This window comes from Somniosus microcephalus, chromosome 12 (genome assembly GCF_052327205.1).
Source record: "Somniosus microcephalus isolate GS21.2 chromosome 12, FLI_Smic_1.0, whole genome shotgun sequence".
In the NCBI taxonomy this organism is placed as follows: domain Eukaryota; kingdom Metazoa; phylum Chordata; class Chondrichthyes; order Squaliformes; family Somniosidae; genus Somniosus; species Somniosus microcephalus.
Window position 1 is genome coordinate 190,069,253 of NC_140998.1, and position 24,909 is coordinate 190,094,161.

Consider the following 24,909-nt stretch of genomic DNA (forward strand, 5'->3'; position numbering starts at 1 on the left):
TATCAGAGGGAATATTTTGAAATCCCAGTCAAAAGATACAATTTCAGAGTGAGAGGGTCAGACATTAGGCTACAGCAACAGAGCCCCAAATCTCCAACCCTCACTGGGAGTGAGGAATTGTGGAATTTACCCTTATATTCCATCTTAATCCACACACAAATATTATCATAAAGAGTGAAAGGTAAGAAGTATAAATATGAGTAATCTTTGAGATAACTAGTGGTTATTGAAGGCCATTCAAATAGAAAGAAATATTTAAACTTAGTCAAATTATAAATTGGTTACCATTATCTTCATTATGCTTAAGAACATTTTCTCAGGTGAACTTTGAAAGCTGCTGAATCCTTGAAGAATTCCCCACAATGACGGCAGGTTTCAAAGCACGTGTGAGCTTTCAACTGATAGATGTAAGCAAAACTCTCTCCACATTCAGCACATTTATACGGCCTCTCTCCTGTGTGGATCCGCTGGTGTCTATGGAGGCTCCCTGCCTGTGTGAAACTCTTTCCACGTTCAGCACATTTATACGGCCTCTCTCCTGTGTGGATCCGCTGGTGTCTATGGAGGGCCCCTGAATCTGTGAAACTCTCTCCACATTCAGCACATTTATACGGCCTCGCTCCTGTGTGGATCCGCTGGTGTCTCTTGAGGGCCCCTGAATCTGTGAAACTCTTTCCACATTCAGCACATTTATGCGGCCTCTCTCCTGTGTGGATCCGCTGGTGTCTATGGAGGGTCCCTGAATCTGTGAAACTCTCTCCACATTCAGCACATTTATGCGGCCTCTCTCCTGTGTGGATCCACTGGTGTCCATGGAGGTGCCCTGCCCGTGTGAAACTCTTTCCACATTCAGTACATTTATATGGCCTCTCTCCTGTGTGGATCCGCTGGTGTCCATGGAGGTGCCCTGCCTGTGTGAAACTCTTTCCACATTCACTACATTTATATGGCCTCTCTCCTGTGTGGATCCGCTGGTGATTATGGAGGTGCCCTGCCCGTGTGAAACGCTTTCCACATTCACTACATTTATGCGGCCTCTCTCCTGTGTGGATCCACTGGTCTCGGTGAAAATCTCCTGATTTTATACATTCTCTCCTGTGGACAGTTTGTGTGAACGATCCCTGCCCATTTTTGCATTGTGCAAGATACTTTATGCTGGCAGGAGATTGTCCTGCTGAAATTTGTCTACTGGATTCTGGATGTCTTCTGATGTGTTTCTGAAGAAAATCTGCAGTGGCAAAAGCAACATTGCAATGAGGGCAAGGATGAGACTCATCTCGGTGCACTTGTTGCCCTGCTGGAGAAGGAAGAAAGAGAAATTGTCAGTGTAATGAATCATCTAGAAGTTTCTTTTGGTAGTACAATTTGTGGTTATTTCAGTGTTAACGCGGGGCTCTTTAGATGTTAATATTGTGAATTTAGAGCCTCCTTCAGTGAAAGAAGTGGTGAGGGGGGAATCATCAATAGTGTGTGGAGATTAAAAGGGCAGTCCCAGCCCCGCTCACAGCCCCCAGTCCCTGACCCGTCCCCAGTATCAGCCCCAGTACCAGCCTCAGATGCAGCCCCGCCTCCAGTACACAGTGACAGCCCCGCCCCCAGTCACAGCCCCGCCCCCAGTCACAGCTGTGCCCCCAGGACCAGCCCCACCCATTGCCCCACCCCCTGGCCAAGTCCCGACCGCAGGCACAGCCCTGCCCCTAATCCCAGACCCTACCCCCAGTCCCAGAGAGAGAGAGGGGCAGAGAGAGACAGTGGGGCAAAGAGAGAGAGAGAGTGGGAAAGAGAGAGAGGGGGCAGCGAGAGAGGGCCAGAGAGAGAGAGTGGGACAGAGAATGAGAGGGAGGGCGGCAAAGAGAGAGGGAGGGGGGGCAGAGGGAGAGAGGGGGGGCAGAGGGAGAGAGGGGGGCAGAGGGAGAGAGGGGGTGTGGTGATTATTCTTTATGTTTAGTAAGAAGTATTGTGATTGGTTGTTTGTTTCCTGCCTTGGGATATATGCTGTAATCTCATTGGTAGTTGATGTCATGTGATTTGTGGTGGCCATCTTAAATTCAGTTCTTTCCAGCCTTTAGTTGGGACTGGGTGTTGAAGATGTGCTACAGGATTTTTAAGTTAATAAAGCCTAGATTAGAAAGGCAAATCTATTCTTTATTTCAATTTATTAACTTTATGTCAGAATGGAGCGATATCTTCAACCAGAACGATTCAATGCTGACCCCAATTCTGCAGGAGTGGATGATAAATGGAAACATTGGTATTGTACATTTAAAAACTTTTTGGGCGTGTTGGATCAAGAGTCTCTAAATAAGCTGAATATGCTGATCAACTACATTGCTCCGGATGTGTATAAGTACATTTTGGACTGTAAAACTTACGAAGTGGCTATTTCTACATTGGAAAAGATTTTTGTTAAACCAAAGAATGAGGTATTTGCACGTCACCTTCTATCTGCCCGTAGGCAGCAGGTGGGAGAATCTTTGGATACTTATTTACAAGCACTTCGGTGCCTTAGTGTTAACTGTAATTATAAGGCCGTGACGGCTGAAGAATATAAGGAAGAATCGGTACGGGATGCTTTTATTAATGGATTACTGTCTAGATCAATTCGTCAGCGGTTGTTAGAAAATAAGACTTTGGATCTTAAGAGTGCTTTTGAGCAAGCTTCTACATTGGATGTGGCTCAGAGAAGTTCGGATTCTTATGCTCTTTTTAATCGGCCTGTGACTGTGGTTTCGGCAGTTCCGGATGAAAAGGAATTATGTGGACTTAATAGGAGTGGTTTACTAGATTCTGAAACAGTTTCTACTTCAGCGGCTGTTGCCTCTAGGATTCAGAAGTGTTATTTTTGTGGGAACGTCCGGCACCCTCGTCTGAAGTGTCCTGCTCGGGAGGCTGTGTGTAGTAAATGCGGCAAGAGAGGTCATTACGCATGTGTGTGTAAATCATTAGGTTCAATTACCTCCTCTGTGACTATTCAGCCTTTAGATAGGGCGTTTATTGCAACAATTTCTGCTGCATTTGCTCATGGCCTAAACAAAGCTATAGTTACGGCCCAAGTTAATGGGTTGGAAGTGAAGGCCCTTATAGATACGGGCAGTACCGAGAGTTTTATAAGTCTTCAGTTTGTAAAGGAGAAACATTTGAAAATTTCGCCTGTTTCCTATCAGGTGTGTATGGCTCAGACGACTCTCACTTCACAAGTAGCTGGTTGTTGCCTTGTGAAATTGATTCTTCTAGGTAATACGTATACTGATATACGCCTATCTGTTTTGCCCAATCTCTGTGCGGATATTTTGATTGGTCATGATGTGCTTCAGTTACACGAGTCTCTCAGTCTTTCATTTGGCGGGACTAAGCCACCTTTATCTATTTGTGGATTAACCTCTTTATCCATTTCTCCATTATCACTTTTTTCCAATTTGATGCCGGATTGTAAGCCAATTGCTACCAAGTCAAGAAGGTATAGCAGTCAGGATAGAGAATTTATTAATTCTGAAATTCAACGTCTCTTATTGGAAGGAATTATTGAACCTAGTTGTTCGCCTTGGCGGGCACAGGTAGTTGTCACGACTAACGAGAGACATAAGAAACGAATGGTGATAGACTATTCCCAAACTATTAATAGGTATACTCAATTAGATGCGTACCCTTTGCCTAAGATTGATGAGCTTATCAATAAAGTATCTCAGTATAAGGTTTTTAGCACTATTGACCTAAAGAGTGCTTATCATCAGATTCCTATTGTTAAGAAGGATCAACCATATACGGCCTTTGAGGCTGGTCGAAAGCTGTATCAGTTTTGCCGAATACCATTTGGTGTTACGAATGGTGTTGCTTGTTTTCAATGGGCAATGGATGCTTTTATAAGTGATAACTCTCTCTCTGACACCTTTTCATACTTAGATGACATCACGGTGTGTGGCAAATCAAGGGTGGAGCATGATTCTAATTTAGAAAGATTCCTTCAAGCTGCGGAAAAAGTTGGTTTAACTTTCAATAAAGAGAAGTGTACCTTTTCGACCACTGAGGTAAATCTACTGGGGTACATTATCTCGGGAAACAAGATTAAACCAGACCCAGAACGTCTGCGACCATTGATTGATTTACCTTGTCCTACTAATTCTAAGGCTTTGCAACGAGTTGTTGGACTGTTTTCTTACTATTCTAATTGGATTGCAAATTTTTCACAGAAGATCCGGCCTCTTATTCGGGTTACGACATATCCTCTATCATGAGAGGCCAGGACGTGTTTTGATAATTTTAAAAAGGATATCCTTGGAGCAGTTGTGCATTCTATTGATGAGCAGGTTCCTTTTGTGATTGAGACGGATGCTTCTGATTTTGCAATTGGGGCTACTCTGAACCAAAATGGAAGACCTGTGGCCTTTTTCTCACGTACCTTGAACAATAGTGAAAAAAGGCATTCCTCAATAGAGAAAGAGGCGTATGCAATAGTAGAAGCACTGCGTAAATGAAGGCATTATTTATCGGGGTGACATTTTACGTTGGTAACTGATCAAAAGTCTGTGTCCTTTATGTTTGATGTCAAACATTTTGGAAAGATTAAGAATGGTAAAATAATGAGGTGGAGGATTGAGTTGGCATGTTACCATTTTGATATAGTTTATCGTCCGGGGAAGGATAATGTTGCTGCTGATGCGCTGTCGAGGGCTTATTGTTCTGTGATTCACGGAGATACGCTTATTAATCTTCACAATGCCTTATGCCATCCTGGGGTTACGAGGATGATACACTTCGTACGCAGTAAGAATTTGCCCTTTTCAGTTGAAGACGTCAAGCGGATGACTTCATCATGTTCTATCTGTGCTCGGTGTAAACCGAATTTCTTTAAGCCTCAACGAGCTCATCTTATAAAGGCTACTTCTCCTTTTGAACGTTTGAGCGTTGATTTCAAGGGGCCTCTTCCTTCAACTACTCAAAACCGATATATATTTACTGTTGTGGATGAGTTTTCAAGGTTCCCTTTTGCTTTTCCTTGCGCAATGTATCAGCTGCTACAGTTATCAAATGTCTGACTCAACTTTTTGTCATCTTTGGGATGCCTGCGTATATCCATTCGGATCAGGGAAGTTCTTTTATGTCTTCCCAGTTGAAGGAATACCTTCAGAGTCGGGGAATTTCTACTAGCAGAACTACCCCGTATAATCCCCAGGGTAATGGACAGTGCGAACGATACAATGGGGTGATCTGGAAGGCAGTTATGTTGGCTTTGACATCCCGGAACCTTAAGAATACACAGTGGGAAATGGTACTGCCTGATGCCCTGCATTCCATTAGATCATTGCTTTCAACGGCTACTAATGTGACCCCCCATGAAAGGCTCTTTAACTATCCGCGGAGATCTACTACGGGATATTCGGTACCTTCATGGCTTACTATGCAGGGACCTGTGCTGCTTCGACGCCATGTTAGATTGTCAAAATATGATCCTTTAGTGGAGGAGGTGGAGCTGTTGGAGGCAAATTCCCAATATGCTCATATTCGATTCCAAGATGGGAAAGAAAGTACCGTTTCAATTAAAGACTTGGCTCCTTGTGGTGGCCAGCCCTCTTCTGAGGATATTAACAATAGTCATGATTCAGATAATGTGGATGCTGTTACAGATACTACGAATGTTTCCAATCCGACTGCAGATAATTATACTTCTATTAGTCAGCCCTCGATGGATGTTCATGACTGTCCCAGTTTACCTCCTGATGGGATTTCTAATCCGGAAACCGTTGAAAACCGGAATATGGATAGCCTTCCTGCAGAAGATACTTCTGTGTCTCCTGGTGTGGGAGGGCAAGGAATTTCACCAAGGTTGAGAAGGTCGACACGAACAAGATATCCGGTCGACCGATTGAAAATGGACTTTTAAATTGATAGTAATGTTTTAAAATTGTTGAAATATTATATTATATTGTTTTAGTTGAGAGATACTTAATACTTATGTGCAATGTTACTAATTGTTGTTGCTCACTTAGTATTGTGTCATGTTGAATAGTTTTATTTTGTCTGTGCATAGTTTTAGTTGTAAATAATTAATTATAAATTGTAAAGGTTATTTAGGTTGGAGTATATTTTAAAAGGAGGGGTGAATGTGGTGATTATTCTTTATGTTTAGTAAGAAGTATTGTGATTGGTTGTTTGTTTCCTGCCTTGGGATATATGCTGTAATCTCATTGGCAGTTGATGTCATGTGATTTGTGGTGGCCATCTTAAATTCAGTTCTTTCCAGCCTTTAGTTGGGACTGGGTGTTGAAGATGTGCTACAGGATTTTTAAGTTAATAAAGCCTAGATTAGAAAGGCAAATCTATTCTTTATTTCAGGGGGGCAGAGGGAGAGAGGGGGGCAGAGGGAGAGAGACAAGGGGCAGAGGGAGAGAGACAAGGGGCAGAGGGAGAGAGACAAGGGGCAGAGAGAGAGAGACAAGGGGCAGAGAGAGAGAGACAAGGGGCAGAGAGAGAGAAGGGGCAGAGAGAGAGAGACAAGTGGCAGAGAGAGAGAGACAAGGGGCAGAGAGAGAGAGAAGGGGCAGAGAGAGAGAGACAAGGGGCAGAGAGAGAGAGACAAGGGGCAGAGAGAGAGAGACAAGGGGCAGAGAGAGAGAGACAAGGGGCAGAGAGAGACAAGGGGCAGAGAGAGTGAGTGTGGGGCAGGAAGAGTGGGGTAGAGAGAGATTGGGCAGAGAGAGAGAGAGGGAGGTGGGAGAGAGGGAGGTGGGAGAGAGGGAGGTGGGAGAGAGAGGGGGAGGTGGGAGAGAGAGGGGGAGGTGGGAGAGAGAGGGGGAGGTGGGAGAGAGAGAGGGAGGTGGGAGAGAGAGAGGGAGGTGGGAGAGAGAGAGGGAGGTGGGAGAGAGAGAGGGAGGTGGGAGAGAGAGAGGGAGGTGGGAGAGAGAGAGGGAGGTGGGAGAGAGAGGGGAAGGTGGGAGAGAGAGGGGGAGGTGGGAGAGAGGGAGGTGGGAGAGAGAGGGGGAGGTGGGAGAGAGAGGGGGAGGTGGGAGAGAGAGAGGGAGGTGGGAGAGAGAGAGGGAGGTGGGAGAGAGAGAGGGAGGTGGGAGAGAGAGGGGGAGGTGGGAGAGAGAGGGGGAGGTGGGAGAGAGAGGGGGAGGTGGGAGAGACGGAGGTGGGAGAGAGAGAGGGAGGTGGGAGAGAGAGAGGGAGGTGGGAGAGAGAGAGGGAGGTGGGAGAGAGAGGGGGAGGTGGGAGAGAGAGGGGGAGGTGGGAGAGAGGGGGAGGTGGGAGAGAGAGGGAGGTGGGAGAGAGAGAGGGAGGTGGGAGAGAGAGAGGGAGGTGGGGGAGAGAGAGAGGGAGGTGGGAGAGAGAGGGGGAGGTGGGAGAGAGAGGGGGAGGTGGGAGAGAGAGGGGGAGGTGGGAGAGAGAGGGGGAGGTGGGAGAGAGAGGGGGAGGTGGGAGAGGGGGAGGTGGGAGAGAGGGAGGTGGGAGAGAGAGAGGGAGGTGGGAGAGAGAGAGGGAGGTGGGAGAGAGAGGAGGAGGTGGGAGAGAGAGAGGGAGGTGGGAGAGAGAGGGGGAGGTGGGAGAGAGAGGGGGAGGTGGGAGAGAGGGGGAGGTGGGAGAGAGGGGGAGGTGGGAGAGAGAGGGGGAGGTGGGAGAGAGAGAGGGATGGGGAGAGAGAGAGGGAGGGGGAGAGAGAGAGGGAGGGGGAGAGAGGGAGGGGGAGAGAGGGAGGGGGAGAGAGGGAGGGGGAGAGAGGGAGGGGGGAGAGAGGGAGAGCGAGAGGGAGGGGGAGAGAGGGAGGGGGAGAGAGGGAGGGGGAGAGAGGGGGGAGAGAGGGAGGGGGAGGGAGGGGGAGAGAGGGAGGGGGAGAGAGGGGGGAGAGAGGGAGGGGGAGAGAGGGGGGGAGAGAGGGAGGGGGAGAGAGGGAGGGGGAGAGAGGGAGGGGGAGAGAGGGAAGGGGAGAGAGGGAGGGGGAGCGAGGGAGGGGGAGAGAGGGAGGGGGAGAGAGGGAAGGGGAGAGAGGGAGGGGGAGAGAGGGAAGGGGAGAGAGGGAGGGGGAGAGAGGGAGGGGGAGAGAGGGAGGGGGAGAGAGGGAGGGGGAGAGAGAGGGAGGGGGAGAGAGAGGGAGGGGAGAGAGAAGGAGGGGAGAGTGGGAGGGAGGGGGAGAGTGGGAGGGAGGGGGAGAGTGGGAGGGAGGGGGAGAGAGGGAGGGAGGGGGAGAGAGGGAGGGGGGGAGAGAGAAGGAGGGGGAGAGAGAGGGAGGGGGAGAGAGAGGGAAGGGGAGAGAGAGGGAGGGGGAGAGAGAGAGGGAGGGGAGAGAGAGAGGGAGGGGAGAGAGAGAGGGAGGGGGGAGAGAGAGGGAGGGGGGAGAGAGAGGGAGGGGGAGAGAGAGATGGAGGGGGAGAGAGAGGGAGGGGGAGAGAGAGAGGGAGGGGGGAGAGAGAGAGAGGGAGGGGGAGAGAGAGGGAGGGGGAGAGGGAGGGAGGGGGAGAGGGAGGGAGGGGGAGAGGGAGGGAGGGGGAGAGGGAGGGAGGGGGAGAGAGAGGGAGGGGGAGAGAGAGGGAGGGGGAGAGCGAGGGAGGGGGAGAGCGAGGGAGGGGGAGAGAGAGGGAGGGGGAGAGAGAGGGAGGGGGAGAGAGAGAGAGAGGGAGGGGGAGAGAGAGGGAGGGGGAGAGAGAGAGGGAGGGGGGAGAGAGAGAGGGAGGGGGGAGAGAGAGGGGGAGGGGGAGAGAGGGGGAGGGGGAGAGAGGGGGAGGGGGGAGAGAGAGAGGGAGGGGGAGAGAGAGGGGGAGGGGGGGAGAGAGAGGGGGAGGGGAGAGAGGGAGGGGGAGAGAGAGGGGGAGGGGGAGGGGAGAGAGGGAGGGGGAGAGAGAGAGGGAGGGGGAGAGAGAGGGAGGGGAGAGAGAGGGAGGGGGAGAGAGAGAGGTAGGGGGAGAGAGAGAGAGGTGAGGTGGGGAGGGGGTCAGGAAGTTGGGCGGGGTGGGGAGGAGGTTAGGAGGTTGGGTGGGGCGGTGAGGGGGTCAGGAAGTTGGGTGGGGAGGAGGTCAGGAAGTTGGGTGGGGTGGGGAGGAGGTCAGGAAGTTGGGTGGGGGGTCAGGAAGTTGGGTGGGGTGGGGAGGGGGTCAGGAAGTTGGGCGGGGTGAGGAGGAGGTCAGGAAGTTGGGTGGGGTGGGGAGGAGGTCAGGAAGTTGGGTGGGGTGGGGAGGAGGTCAGGAAGTTGGGTGGGGGGTCAGGAAGTTGGGTGGGGTGGGGAGGGGGTCAGGAAGTTGGGTGGGGTGGGGAGGGGGTCAGGAAGTTGGGCGGGGTGAGGAGGAGGTCAGGAAGTTGGGTGGGGTGGGGAGGAGGTCAGGAAGTTGGGTGGGGTGGGGAGGGGGTCAGGAAGTTGGGTGGGGTGAGGAGGAGGTCAGGAAGTTGGGTGGGGTGGGGAGGGGGTCAGGAAGTTGGGTGGGGTGGGGAGGGGGTCAGGAAGTTGGGTGGGGTGGGGAGGGGGTCAGGAAGTTGGGTGGGGTGGGGAGGGGTCAGGAAGTTGGGTGGGGTGGGGAGGGGGTCAGGAAGTTGGGTGGGGTGGGGAGGAGGTCAGGAAGTTGGGTGGGGTGGGGAGGAGGTCAGGAAGTTGGGTGGGGTGGGGAGGGGGTCAGGAAGTTGGGTGGGGGGTCAGGAAGTTGGGTGGGGTGGGGAGGGGGTCAGGAAGTTGGGCGGGGTGGGGAGGAGGTCAGGAAGTTGGGTGGGGTGGGGAGGGGGTCAGGAAGTTGGGTGGGGTGGGGAGGAGGTCAGGAAGTTGGGTGGGATGGGGAGGGGGTCAGGAAGTTGGGTGGGGGGTCAGGAAGTTGGGTGGGGTGGGGAGGGGGTCAGGAAGTTGGGCGGGGTGGGGAGGGGGTCAGGAAGTTGGGTGGGGTGGGGAGGAGGTCAGGAAGTTGGGTGGGGTGGGGAGGGGGTCAGGAAGTTGGGTGGGGGGTCAGGAAGTTGGGTGGGGTGGGGAGGGGGTCAGGAAGTTGGGCGGGGTGGGGAGGGGGTCAGGAAGTTGGGTGGGGTGGGGAGGGGGTCAGGAAGTTGGGTGGGGTGGGGAGGGGGTCAGGAAGTTGGGTGGGGTGGGGAGGAGGTCAGGAAGTTGGGTGGGGTTGGGAGGGGGTCAGGAAGTTGGGTGGGGTGGGGAGGAGGTCAGGAAGTTGGGTGGGGTGGGGAGGGGGTCAGGAAGTGGGGTGGGGTGGGGAGGGGGTCAGGAAGTTGGGTGGGGTGGGAAGGGGGTCAGGAAGTGGGGTGGGGTGGGGAGGGGGTCAGGAAGTTGGGCGGGGTGGGGAGGGGGTCAGGATGTTGGGCGGGGAGCAGGTCAGGAACTTGTTTGGGGGGTGGGAGGTGGTCTTAACCCGCGAGGGTGAGCCCTGTCTGTTCCAAGTGAGCTCTGTTCTGTCTGGAGTTCGCAGTCAGAATGGCTCGAATTACACTTTGCAAAGTAACTGATTACGTCGGCTGGGAGGATCTAATTACACATTCCAGAGAAACTGCTGGGTGTGTCTTGTCCTCCAAGGGGACCAATCAGCAATCAGGACTTGTCATCCAAGGGAACCAATCAGAGCTTTAGGTGTTGCAAATAAACACATCCTTTAAAGAATACCACCAAAGATTTCAAGGTTCATGCATTCAGTCTTTGAAATCCTCCAAGGAACAAGGTAGCTATCAATACTCTTTCAATAACTTTTATAAACCAGAGTGAAAATCAGTTTTCTTAAAACAGGACAGAAAATTAAACAGCAAGTGTTGAATAAAAGGGAACTGGCTGGGAGTAGCCAGGGGCCCCAACAGTGCAATGAAGCTCACTGTATCTTTACAAATAACAACAACAACTTATATTTATATAGCGCCTTTAACATAGTAAAACGTCCCAAGGCTCTTCACAGGAATATTTATGAGGCAAAAAATTTGGCACTGAGCCACAGAAGAAGAAATTAGGGCAGGTGACCAAAAGCTTGGCCAAAGACGTCGGTTTTAAGGAACGCCTTAAAGGAGGAAAGAGAGGTAGCGAGGCGGAGAGGTTTAGGCAGGGAATTCCAGAGCTTAGGGCCTGGGCAACAGAAGGCACAGCCACCAATGGTTGAGCAATTATAATCAGGGATGCTCAAGAGGGGTGAATTAGAGGAGCGCAGATATCGCGGGGGGTTGTGGGGCTGAAGGAGATTCCAGGGATTGGGAGAGGCGAGGCCATGGAGGGATTTGAAAACAAGGATGTGAATTTTCAAATCGAGGCGTTGCTTAACCAGGAACCAATGTAGGCCAGCGAGCACAGGGGAGATGGGTGTTCGGGACATGGTGCGAGTTAGGACACGGGCAGCCGCGTTTGGATCGCTTCCAGTTTACGGAGGGTAGAATGTGGTAGGCCAGCCAGGAGTGCGTTGGAATAGTCAAATCCAGAGGTAACAAAGGCATGGATGAGGGATTCAGCAGCGGATGAGCTGAGGCAAGGGCGGAGATGGGCGATGTTCTGGAGGTGGGAATATGCGGTCCTAGTTATGCTGCGGATATGTGGTCAGCTGAGGGTCAAATATGACACCAAGGTTGTGAACAATGTGGTTCAGCATCAGACAGATGTTAGGGAGAGGGATGGAGTCAGTGGTGAGGGAACGGAATTTGTGGTGGGGACCGAAAACATTGGCTTTGGTCTTCCCAATATTTCATTGGAGAAAATTTCTGCTCATCCAGAACTGGATGTCGGATAAGCAGTCTGACAATTTAGAGACCGTGGAGGGGTCGAGAGAAGTGGTAGTGAGGTAGAGCTGGGTGTCATCAGCGTACATGTGGAAACATTCGGATGATGTCGCCAAGGGGCAACATGCAGATGATTAATAAGAGGGGACCAAAGATCGATCCTTGGGGGACAGCAGAGGTCGTCGTCGTACGTGTCTTCACACTGTTCCCTTTGGGGAACTGTATGAAGTGGTGGAAGGATTTCTGGCCACGTTAACGCTCCTTCCGTGACCGTAACAGCAGAGGTAAGGATGCGGGAGTGGGAAGAGAAGCCGTTGCAGGTGATTCTCTGTCTACGATTAGAATGATAAGAATGGATAGGATAGGAGGCTAGTGAATTCAGAGGCGAGAGCATGATGGATTGAGATGGAGGTTGAAATCAGAGAATGAGAAGTCGTTCGGTGCAGAGGCTGGGGAAGGAAAGCAGTGAAGATATCGTAGGAATAACATTTTTATGATACTTGGGTGGGCGTTAGAGAAAGAGAATTTAAAATGAGAGGTGAGAGGCATGGACTAGGGTGAGATGCTCAAAGGAGGAGAAAGTGCCGGAGGAGTAGGGGGACAGACCAAGGTGTGATTTGGTGATGGGAGCCACACCACCACCATGGCAGTCTGCGCGGAGGAAGTGGTGGAAGGTATAGCCAGGCGGAGAGGCTTCATTTAACGATAAGGTGTCATCACCCCTCAACCAACTTTCCGTCAGGGCCATGATGTTGATGCAATCATCCACGACATGCTCATGGATGGCAAGGGCCTTGTTCGCAAGTGAACGGATATTCTGGAGGGAGATGTGAAGAGGGTCAGCGATGGCTGCCCCACTGCCAGCGTCCAGTGTCAGCACTGTGGGGGATGAGTTGGATGGGGAGGAGTTTGGCAACATTTGCCCCAGTGGGCATGTTGGGTGGGAAGGTCGGCGAGAGAGTCGAATAGGACAGTTGGGGTTGCTGCTCGTAAGGAGGCAGCAACGAGTGCCTCGATGGGCCCTTCATAGGATGCCAAGAGAGGCACAGAGGGAATCTGTAAGCTTATCTAAGAAGGAAACAAACCTGGGATGGCAGCAGAGAGTAGGAAGGTCGAAGAGTAATGAAGGATTGGGGTAGGGATTTGGGACGGCAGTGTATCCGAAAGGAGAGATGAAAGGGGGCATGACGACAGGAGAGAGCGGTCAGGGAGGGACAGAGAGCAAAGGAAAAGAGGGGGAGAAAGTGGAAATGTACTGAATGGCTCAGGTCCGGAGCGGTAGCCAAAGTGCACACATGAATGGACACGGGAAAAGCTCAGGTTACAGAGACCTGTTTAAATGTAGTAATTAATGGGATACATATTTCCTGGTAGCAGGGAATGCTCAATTATTCAACTTGAACTACTCCAAGTAAGTTTTCTAATAACAATTGGCCCAGAAATTCGGGTCTCCATGGGTGAGTACGCATGGGGAACTCACCCGTAAGCCCAATGGAAGTGCCGGTTTCCTGCATGCACTGCGCATGCGCGGGGAACCGGCACTTCCGTTCCCCTGAAAGAAGGGGTTCAGAGTTCGAACGCGTGCACCGGAGAGGCTGCGCATGCGCATCGAACTTACGATTTTTTTTGCAGGTTTTCCCGGGAGGGTAAATCTCCAAAAGTTAGACAAGTAAAAAGCAGTCGCAAGGCCTGCTTTTTACAAGGTAAGTGGTGAATTAATTAAAATTTAAACATTTTTTCCGCAGGTTTATTATTTTTAAATACTTTAAAGAAAGGTAAGTTTATTTTTAGCCCCGTTAGAAAATAAAATAATTTTTTTCAAAAATTTAAATTTTTGTTTAAAATAGTTATTTCATGTAATTTATAGTTTATTTAAAAATTGTGATGTAAAAAAAACATTTATTTGAAGATTTAGTGATGTTTTGGGGCTTGTAGTATTTATAAGTTTGACAGCCCTTCCTGTCAAACTTATGAATGAAGCATTCCCTGCTCCGATTGGCTCCCCATGGCCCACGTGATCCCAGGAGACGCATCGAACTAACTGCGCCCCTGGAATATGCAGGCACTGCGCGCCGGCAGTTGGAGGAGGCCCAGGATCGGAATCCCACAGGGGCCCACAGCTCAACGGCCGGCGCGTCAGGTAAGTGCAGGTCGGGGGCTTACACCCGCGGGAAGTGTGTGGGGGGACAATGTCTCAGTGGGGTGGGGGTGTAACACTGCCTCGGCCGGCAGATTGGTGTTAGAAAATATCACTTTGGAGGCAATACATGAAAACCTCACTAGATGTGGAGGGGTGGGGGGTGGGGCAATACTTCTGTCTCCGAAAATGTGATAACCTCAATCAGCCTCGGCTCAGTATTTAGCTCTCTCACCTCTGAGTCAGAGGTTGTGGGTTCATGTCCCACTCCAGAGACTTGAGAACATAATCCAGGCTGACACTGCAGTGCTGTACTGAGCGAGTGCTGCACTGTCAGAGGTGTCATCTTTCAAACCGGGCTAAACGGTGTCCTTGTCAGCCTGTTAAGTTGGACAAGAACAATCTCATTACCAGACCATTTATCTGATTGCTGTTTGTGGGATCTTGCTGTGTGTGGAACCTGTGCTGCTGAATTTGCGAACAGAACGACAGCGATCGCTCTTCTCAAAGTGACTCAATGATGTAAAGGACTTTGGGCCATCCCGAGTACATCCAACGCTCGATATGAGAGCAATTCTTTCTTCAGCTGGAAAGTAGGACGATAATTTTTAAGGGGGCAGTTCCTGACCTCAGAGCCTATTCTACTGTGGATAACAACCATTGTCTGAGAGACAACAGTGAGACCAACTGAGGATCATTGACACACCAAAGAGTCACTGTATCGGGATCAGGAGGGGAGACACTTGCTGAATTCATCCCTTCCCAGTCCAAGAGTACTGAGGGCAACTATCCCACCTCACCCACTGTCCAGGTAGGGAAACTGGGAACCGTTAAAGCAGATACAAAACTTAGTTGCACCTCAAGCTTCCATCTACTCTCTATCCTCTATTAGAACATAAAAGTCACAAGGCAGTCAATTATCATAGAACCATACTGCACAGCAGGAGGCCATTTGGGCCATCATGTCTGTGCTGGCTCTTTGCAGAGTTATCCGATTAGTACCACTTCCCTGCTCTTTCCCCATAGCCTGCAATGTTTTCCTTTTCAAGTATATGTCCAATTCTCTTCTGAAAGTTATTATTGAAGCTGCTGCCAGCACCCTTTCATGCAGTCCGTTGCAGATCATAACAACTCGCTGCGTAAAAAGATTTTACCTCATCTGCCCTGACTTTTTATCTTTGGCCTCTGGTTACTGACCCTCCTGCCAGTGGAAACAGTTTCTCTCTATCTACTCTTATCAAAACCCCACATCATTTTGAACACCTCTATTAAAAATGCCCTTAACCTGCTCTGCTCTAAGGAGAACAACCCCAGCTTCTTTAGTCTCTATACATAACATAAGATCATAAGAGTTCTGACGAAGGGTCATCGACCTGAAACGTTAACTCTGTTTCTCTCTCCACAGATGCTGTCTGACCTGCTGAGTATTGCCAGCATTTTCTGTTTTTATGTTATATTATATAAGAACAATAAGAATTAGGAGCAGGAGTCGGCCATACGGCCCCTCGAGCCTTCTCCACCATTCAATAAGATCATGACTGATCTTCGACCTCAACTCCACTTTCCCGCCCGATCTCCATATCCCTTGATTCCCCGTGATTCCAAAAGTCTATCTATCTCAGCATTGAATATACTCAATGACTCAGCATCCATAGCCCTTTGGGGCAGAGAATTCTAAAGATTCACAACTCCCTGAGTGAAGAAATTGCTTCTCATCTCAGTCTTAAATGGCCGACCCCTTATCCTGAGACTCTGCCCCCTAGTTCTCGACTGTCCAGCCAGGGGAAGCAGCCTCTCAGTCTACCCTACAATCACCCTCAGAATCTTATATGTTTCAATGAGATCACCCCTCATTCTTCTAAACTCCAGTGTATGGGCTCAATCTACTCAATCTCTCCTCATAGGATAACCCGCTCATCCCAGGAATCAATCCAGTGAACCTTTGTTGCACCGCCTCGAAGGCAAGTGTATCCTTCCTCAGATAAGGTGACCAAAACTGTGCACAGTACTCCAGGTGTGGTCTCACCAAAGCCCTGCACAATTGTAGCGAGACTTCCTCAATCTTGTCCTACAGCCCCCTTGCAATAAAGACCGTCTTGCCATTTGCCATCCTAATGTCTTGCTCTACCTGCTTGCTAACTCTGTGCTTCCTGTGTGAGGACACCTAAATCTCTCTGAACACCAACATTTAATAGTTTCTCACCATTTAAAACATATTCTGTTTTTCTATTCTTCCTACCAAACTGAATAACCTCAGATTTCCTCACATTATACTCCATCTGCCACCTTATTGCCCACTCACTTAACCTGTCTATACCCCTTTGCAGGCTCTTTGTGCCCTCCTCACAGCTTACCTTCCCACCTAGTTTTGTAATGTCAGCAAACCTGGATACATTACACTCGGTCCCTTCATCTAAGTTATTAATATAAATTGTGAATAACTGAGGCCCAAGTACTGATCCTTGGGGCACCCCACTAGTTACAGCCTGCCAACCCGAAAATGATGAGTTTATCCCTACTCTCTCTTTTCTGTCCGTCAAACAATCCTCTATCCATGCTGATAAATTACCCTCAACCGCATGAACTTGGATAGAGAACTGGTTGGCAGATAGAAAGCAAAGAGTTGGAATAAACGGGTCTTTTTCCAAGTGGCAGGCAGTGACTAGTGGGGTACGGCAGGGATTGGTCCTGGGACCCCAGCTATGCACAATATATATTAATGATCTAGACAAGGGAATGAGATGTAATATCTCCAAGTTTGCAGATGACACAAAGCTGGGTGGGCGTGTGTGCTGTGAGGAGGATGCCGAGAAACTACAGGATGATTTGGACAGGTTGGGTGATTGGGCAGAAGCATGGCAGATGCAATATAACGTGGATAAATGTGAGGTTATCCACTTTGGTGTCAAAAACAGGAAGGCAGATTATTATCTGAATGGCAATAGATTGGGAGAAGGGGAAGTGCAACGAGACCTGGGTGTCCTTGTGCACCAGTCGCTGAAGGTAAGCATGCAGGTGCAGCAGGCGGTTAAGAAGGCAAATGGTATGTTGGCCTTCATAGCGAGAGGGTTTGAGTACAGGAACAAGGATGTCTTGCTACAGTTGTACAGGGCCTTGGTGAGGCCACACCTTGAGTATTGTGTGCCGTTTTGGTCGCCTTATCTGACGAAGGATGTTCTTGCCATGGAGGGAGTGCAGCAAAGATTCACCAGGCTGATACCTGGGATGGCAGGAATGACGTATGAGGAGAGATTGGGTCGACTGGGCTTGTACTCGCTGGAGTTTAGAAGAATGAGGGGGGATCTCATTGAAACTTATAAAATTCTGACAGGACTGGACAGACTAGATGCAGGAAGGATGTTCCCGGTGGTCGGGGAGTCCAGAACCAGGGGTCACAGTCTAAGGATAAGGGGTAGGCCTATTAGGATGAAATGAGGAGGAATTTCTTCACCCAGAGAGTGGTGAACCTGTGGAATTCTCTACCACAGAAGGCAGTAGAGGCCAATTCATTAAATATATTCAAGAAGGAGTTGGATATATTTCTTAAGGCTAAAGGGATCAAGGGGGGTGGGGAGAAAGCAGGGACCGGGTACTGAACTTGGATGATCAGCCATGATCACATTGAATGGCGGAGTAGCCTCGAGGGGCCGAATGGCCTACTCCTGCTCCTATCTTCTATGTTTAACCCTTATCTTGCATAACAACCTTTTATGTGGCACCTTATCGAATGCCTTTTGGAAATCCAAATTTACTATCTACCCTGCGAGTTACATCCTCAAAATACTCTAATAAATTTGTTAAACACGATTTCTCTTTCATAAAACCATGTTGACTCTGCCTAATGATATTACGATTTTCTAAATGCCCTGTTACCACTTACTTAATAATGGATTCCAGCATTTTCTCGACAATTGATGTCAAGCTAATTGGACGGTAGTTCTATGTTTTCTCTCTCCCTCCTTTCTTGAATAGCGGTGTTACATTTGCTGCCTTCCAATCCGCTGGGACTGTTCTAGAATCTGGGGAATTTTGGAAAATCACAACCAATGCACCCACTATCTCTGCAGTTATCTCTTGTAGAACCCGAGGATGTTGGGGTCCAGGGGATGTGTTGGCTTTTAGTCCCATTATTTTCTCAAGTACTTTTTCTCTACTGTTCTTAATCATTTCCCTTCCTTTCATTTGCCCCTTGGTGCCCCACTACTTTTGGTATGTTTTTTGTGTCTTCTACTGTGAAATCAGATACAAAATATTTGTTTAAGGTCTCTGCCATTTCCTTATTCCCCATTATAATTTCTCCTGTCTCAGCTTCTAAGGGATCAATGCTTACTTTTGCTACTCTCTTCCGTTCTACATACTTGTAGATACTCTTACAATCTGTTCTTATATTTCTTGATACTTTACTCTCCTATTCTATTTTGTCCCTTTTTATCAATGTTTTGGTCATTCTTTGATGGTCTCTAAAGCTTATTACTATTCTTTGTAACATTATAAGCCTCTTTTAATCCAATACTATCCTTAACTTCTTCAGTTAGCCAAGGATGGATCAATTTTCAACAGGAGTTTTTAATTCTCAAAGGAATGTATATTCACTGAGAATAATGGAATATGTTTTTAAATGTTTGCCACTGTTTATCTACCATCATATCTTCTAATCTAATTTTCCAATCTACCATAGCCAATACACCACTCATACCTAAATAATTGGCTTTATTTAAGTTTAAGACACTAGTTCAGACATAAGTATTTCGCTCTCAAGCCCAATGTGATATTCTAACATATTATGATCACTCTTTCCCAGAGGATCCTTTTACTATGAGATAACTGAAGTCTCCCATCCCTGGTATGATTCACACAGATTTGGACACAATACTCTAGCTGAGGCCTAAACAGTGATTTATAAAGGTTTACCATAATTTCCTTGCGTTGGTACTCCATGCCTCTATTGATAAAGCCTAGGGTCCCAAATGATTATTAATAGCCTTAACAATATGCCCTGCCACCGTCAAACATTTGAGTATGTGAATCCCAAGGTGTCTGTTCCTGCACCCACTTTAAAATGTTATCATTTAATTTATGTTGCCTCTCCTCAGTTTTCCTTTCAAAATGCATCACTTCACACTGTTCTGCATTAAATTTCATCTGCCATGTAACTTCCTATTTCATTAGTCTATCTACATCTTCCTGAAAACTTCTACTATCCTTTTCACTGTTTACTACTATGGCCTCAGTGGTGTGAGAGGATTTTTCTCTCAGCACTGACACTATCAGCTGTGGGGAAGGTGCTGTGAACTTTGATACACCTTTGGTCTCAGTGGGGTGAATTGCAATTGTTTCCTCTGTGGTGGTGTTTGGTGGGTTCCAGTCAGATAGAAGCATGTTTGCTTTCTCGCTTCCTGATTGTGGTGAGTCATGTTCGGGTAGTTCCGTGGCTGCTCCCAGCCCTACAATAAACACACCCAGTAATCCATTCTTCATTTGTGAACAAGCTTTGTGTCATCTGCAAACATTGAAATTATGCCCCCAATTGTCAAAGTCCAGATCATAAATATGTATCAGAAAGAGCAGGGGTCCTAATACTGACCCCTGGGGGATACCACTGTATACTTCCCTCTAGTCTCAAACAAAAATTCAGCACCACTCTTTGCTTTCTGTCTCATGGCCAATTTTGAATCAACGCTAACATTCCCCCTTTGATCACATGGGCTTCAATTTTGCTGACAAGTCTATTACGTCGCACTTTATCAAACACCTTTGAGAGTATAACAGAAAACAAATGATACTTTGGCTACAGTTCCCTATTTTGATCAGAATCCTTACATTTTGGTTCTTGTTTTGCCACCAATATTGTGGTCCATTTGATACCGAGTTCCTTGGCATATTCATCACCATACCAGACCAGCAGCTCGCACCGAGGAGGAACAGGCTTGCAAGTCCTGTAATAAATTTTGCCGCAGTGCTGAAAGGCTACAAGGTTCTGCTCCTCCTCCTTTCTGGCACAGTTAACAAACCTGGAACATAACATACAAATATTTAAGTGGCCAAAAATAAGTTAAAATTGTAAAATGAATACAGAATGTAAAGCATATTAGTATAGCGAGTTAGAATGAGAACATGTCCCCAGCCATGGACAAATTTCAATTTCAAACATACTGTCAGGAGAGGACACTCAGTGGGGACCAATCACTTCAGTGTAGATACGAAAGATAATGGCCCCAATATTTCTAAGGAGGGAGTGTCTGACGGGGGGTGGGAGAGGTGCAGCAATTCAGAAATACGGGTTTCCCGGAGTTCATACTGAATATAATGCCTAGAGCTGATTAAAAAATTTGGCTCGTTTTCCCAGCCACAGCCACCCAGAATGAAAGGCTGACTGGCTGTTGGGTGGGATATTGTACTGGATGGATCAAATGAAATGGGACAAATGATCTTCTTCATCCATTACTATCTTGTGATCCTCACAATACGGTATCAGTCTTCCCTCACCTCATCCAATTTGATGTAGATTCATCCTTCGCATCAATGTATTCAAAATCCCTGTTGGATTTGCTGATCTGCAGAAAAGTATTTTGATAAAAAGAATGGAATAATAAAAATTTTAAAAGCAACTTTATCTTTATATTAGACTGTCATAAGGCTTAACACGTATTGCAAGATTCTATTACATCGCCTCCCACGTCTTTGAGTAAAAATTGACCTTCCTCTTACCTGTGTTCTGTGATTATACCTTTTTATCTGAGTGCCCAGTTCAACACGATGGCTGGGACTGAAATGATGCAGCATAGGAGCTTGAAAAATAGTATAATGGTGCTGAACAGTTTCAGGAAGCTTTGTAAAGTCGGGAAAGGTCCCTGAATTACTGCATTGTCAGAGCGCCCAGGATTTGGCAACTGCTGTTCAATGCATTCTGAAACTAGGAATGATGAGAGTTGGTTGAGGTGATGCCTGACTCACCTTTGTTCATAAATACAATGACAGCAGGCTCTGGGAATCTCCTGGAACTGCTTTAATAGGATAATACCTGAATTAGAGCAGCAGCACTAAATTAATCAGAAGATGAACAAAGTACAAGGGACTGGAATGTAGGCTCATTCTTAGTTGACCTTGGCTCAGTACAAAGCCATTGGATTAAAATGATAACAGCTACAAGGTCACCCAATACCAACAGGCTCTATTCCTCAAAAACAGGAGTGGGGAATCAAGCTAAGAATGCAATAGACAGAGGCCTAGAAATTGGATAAGGCCCAAAAACAGGTGCGGGCAGCACGATGTGCCCACGCCCGTTCAAAGTAGTGCAGGCAGCACATAAAATTCATGCTGCCTGTTCATTATAATGATCGTAGCGCTGAAATGTGCTGCTGATTGTCTTAGTGCTGATTCAGGGGCCAATATTGGGTGGAGTCTAGTGGCCAATAAAGTTTGTTCAAGGCTCTAATACAGGGGAAGTGCTTTTTTGCACAAACACCTCATTGTCATTGTGGAGAAAACCATGGCCCAATAGCCAAGAAAAAGGGCAAGGAGATTTTCTGATGTGGCACTGGAGGCCTTGATCCTGGAGGTTCTATGACATCCTCAGGTCCTCTACCAACAGGGGGCAGGAGGCCCACGGACACAAGAAGGCTGTGGGTGGAGACTGCTGAAGCTGTCAGTATGATGAGTGTTGTCCGCAGAACCTGGATCCAGTGCTGCAAAATGTTTAGTGACCTCACACGACTGGTCAAGGTGAGTAAATGCATCTTCAAATACCATATCCCACTATCTGTGCCATGAATCGCAAACACTGTTCAATGCACCACACCCCCATCAGTCACCTACCAACAATCTCTAGCCAGCACCACTCATACCTCACACACTTACCACTGCTGCAAGACTTACACCCACATCTCACACCTTGCACAAATTTCCAGCTATTCAACCATGGCAGGCACATCACCCAAACATATTGTACCACACTCACTGACACTTCCTTTCTCTTGCAGGCCAACTTGCCGCACAACCTCCGGGAGCACCAGCAGATGGGTGAAGGGTCATCGGGTGGCAGTTCTGTCAACAAGGGCAAACGGCGATGACGAAGTCCAGCACCGCCTTCAGTGTGCCAGTGCAGCCTTCGGTCGCCTCAGGAAGAGAGTGTTTGAAGACCAGGACCTCAAACCCGGCACCAAGCTCATGGTCTACAGAGCAGTAGTGATACCCATCCTCCTGTATACCTCAGAGATATGGACCATTTACAGCAGGCACCTTAAATCACTGGAGAGGTACCACCAATGCTGCCTCTGCAAGATCCTGCAAATCCATTGGCAGGATAGGCGCAGCAACGTTAGTGTTCTCGCTTAGGCCAACATCCCCAGCATCGAAGCTTTGACCACGCTCGATCAGCTCCAATGGACAGGTCACATCGTCCACATGCCCGATACGAGACTCCCAAAACAAGCGCTCTACTCGGAGCTCCGACGCGGCAAGAGAGCCCCAGGCGGGCAGAGGAAATGCTTCGAGGACACCCTCAAAGTCTCCTTGAAAAAGTGCAATGTCCCCACCGACAGCTGGGAATCCTTGGCCCAAGACCACACAAAATGGAGGAGACGCATCCGGGAAGGTGCTGAACACCTAGAATCTCTTCGCCAGGAGCAAGCGGCAGCCAAGCGCAAGCAACGCAAGGAGTCTACGTCAACCCAAGCATCCCACCCACCTGCCCGCCCCTGCAACCACCATCTGCCCCACCTGTGACAGAGACTGTCGGTCCTGCATTGGACTGATCAGTCACCTGAGAACTCATGTTTAATGTGGAAGCAAGTCATCCTCGGTTCCCAGGGACTGCCTAAGAAGAAGGGCAAGTCAGAATTGAGAACCTCATGGACTTGAGGGAAGTAGTGCTCGCAATAATTGTTGGGGCAGTGACAGAGTCCGTGAAGTGCGGGGAAGTGAAAAACATTGCTGATGATGACGGTATGCTTATACCTAATCCTTCTTCTCTCAGCCCACTATCCCTCATCCCACAATCTCTTTTCACTTGCACGCTGCTGATGGTGTATGCATGGATATCTGGCTTTCCCTCCTACCTCAACACAACCCGACCCTTGTGCATTTCTCCTTTCAGATACCCAAGCACTTTCAGCAGCCCAGCCTGACTCTGAAGTTCTGGAGGAGGAGAGTAATGGAGGAGAAGCAAATGGCACTGTAAAGTAGCAGAAGTGCCAGGAGGCGGGAAGATGTGCTGCTTCGGGTCCCATCTCCTGGAGGCGGGAAAGGCATTAAATACTTTTAACTGCCTGTTAACAGGCAGAAGAAAGGATTAGTGCCATTTTACCTTCACAGCTGAAGGCTTCCCGACCTCGGAGAACCCCGCCGGGTTGGAGGTGACGTGGAGGAGGTCTTCGGCAGTCGGAGGTACCTGGAAATATGATGTAGAGGTGAGTGATGGGTGCAAGTGTGGAGTGGTAAGTATGTAAGGTGAGTGACAAGTGTAAAAAAATAGTCACTTACCTTGTTTTCTTCCTACAGCCTTCATCCTCTCTGGATCGGGAGACCCGACATCCTCCTTGTCGATTTCACAGACTGGCTGTTGGATCCTCCGAACCAACAGCCATGTGAAATCGACAAATTGAAAGGTTTGATGAGTCCTGAACACAAGCACTCATCAAACTACAGAGAATGTCAGTGTTTGACAGCCTCACAGAGCTGTCAAACACTGACAATTCTTCTTTCAAGTCTTGACAGACAGAGCACGTCATCGTCAGACGTGCTGTCAGTGACTTCCTCGCTAATTGGCCTGCTGAGCCAGCAGGGCGGGCTTAACAAGGTCAATCAGGGGAAAATCCCTCTGGTTGGTCAGACGAGGGTAGAGACGGGACATTGACACAAGCAACAGTCCCGCCTCCAACTTGTCTCCATTGAGAAAATCCAGCCCATTGATGTGACGATCTGTCTCATCTAACTATCTGGGGCATGCGCAGGCAACGGCAGCACTACCGACCTCGCAAAATGGCGGCCACCGCAGGACCCACCGAAAGCAAGGCAGCCACCATTTCTCAGCAAAACCAGTCTGACCGGCCAGTGCTGAGACTTCAGAATTCGCGGTCACGGAGTTCAATAATTGCCTCAGCTGGCAGGGGGGTGGGGAGGAATTCTAGTGAGGGATTTTGTTTCAGAGTGTGAACATGCTGCCTCAGCTGGGGGCGGGGTGGGTGGCAGAGTTTTTATAAATAGTTGGGAATCTGCTATGGCCTCAGTGGTGTGAGAGGATTTTTCTCTCAGCACTGACACTATCAGCTGTGGGGAAGGTGCTGTGAACTTTGATACACCTTTGGACTCAGTGGGGTGAATTGCAATTGTTTCCTCTGTGGTGGTGTTTGGTGGGTTTCAGTCAGATAGGAGCATGTTTGCTTTCTCGCTTCCTGATGGTGGTGAGTCATGTTCGGGTAGTTCCGTGGCTGCTCCCAGCCCTACAATAAACACACCCAGTAATCCATTCTTCATTTGTGAACATTTCCATGTGTTGACAGGCTAAGTGAACACAAGAGGCCTCACAGCAAAGATTAATTCTGTCTTCACTCGCTGTCTACTTACCAGTAGGACTCACTGAATAGCAACCAGGAATGGGAACCTTGGATAATTTATAGAAAATAAATTCCAATAAGTCCTGAACTTTATTATAAAATAAGGAACTTGATAATGACAGTAGTCACTTACCGCCCATGAATACCCACTGACAGCCTCTGCTTCTTCATTTGATACTATTCCTTCATAGGGTCCAAAGTGAACGCCTTTGGGAATAACCTGCCCTTCATTCCATACACCAAGACCAGCTTTTCGAATTTTTGAAGTCGCTATGCTGAGACCCTCCGGAAGGGTTAAACGTGCTCTATCTGGCTGACTGAATTCCACCACCGTGTCCTTTATGAACACTGGAGGACCATGCACAGGGCATTCTTCAATAAAAAATGTCTCGCAGTCTTCACAAACTAACACATAAAATACAAATTAAAGATGGATCAGGATCTCAATTCATTATTCAGTGTTCATGAAGGTAAAAGGTGCTAGTACTGTACTGAGATTGATTTGCCTCATTGTTTGATTGCAGTCTGCACACACGATATTTCCATGATCTATCAGCTGGT

At 48.5% G+C, this 24,909-nt stretch overlaps 1 pseudogene; it reads right to left on the bottom strand.

The window, feature by feature from the left end:
• Positions 1–316: 316 nt before the first annotated feature.
• Positions 317–24,909, bottom strand: part of LOC147109791 (histone-lysine N-methyltransferase PRDM9-like) — a 502,134-nt pseudogene continuing 477,541 nt past the window's right edge.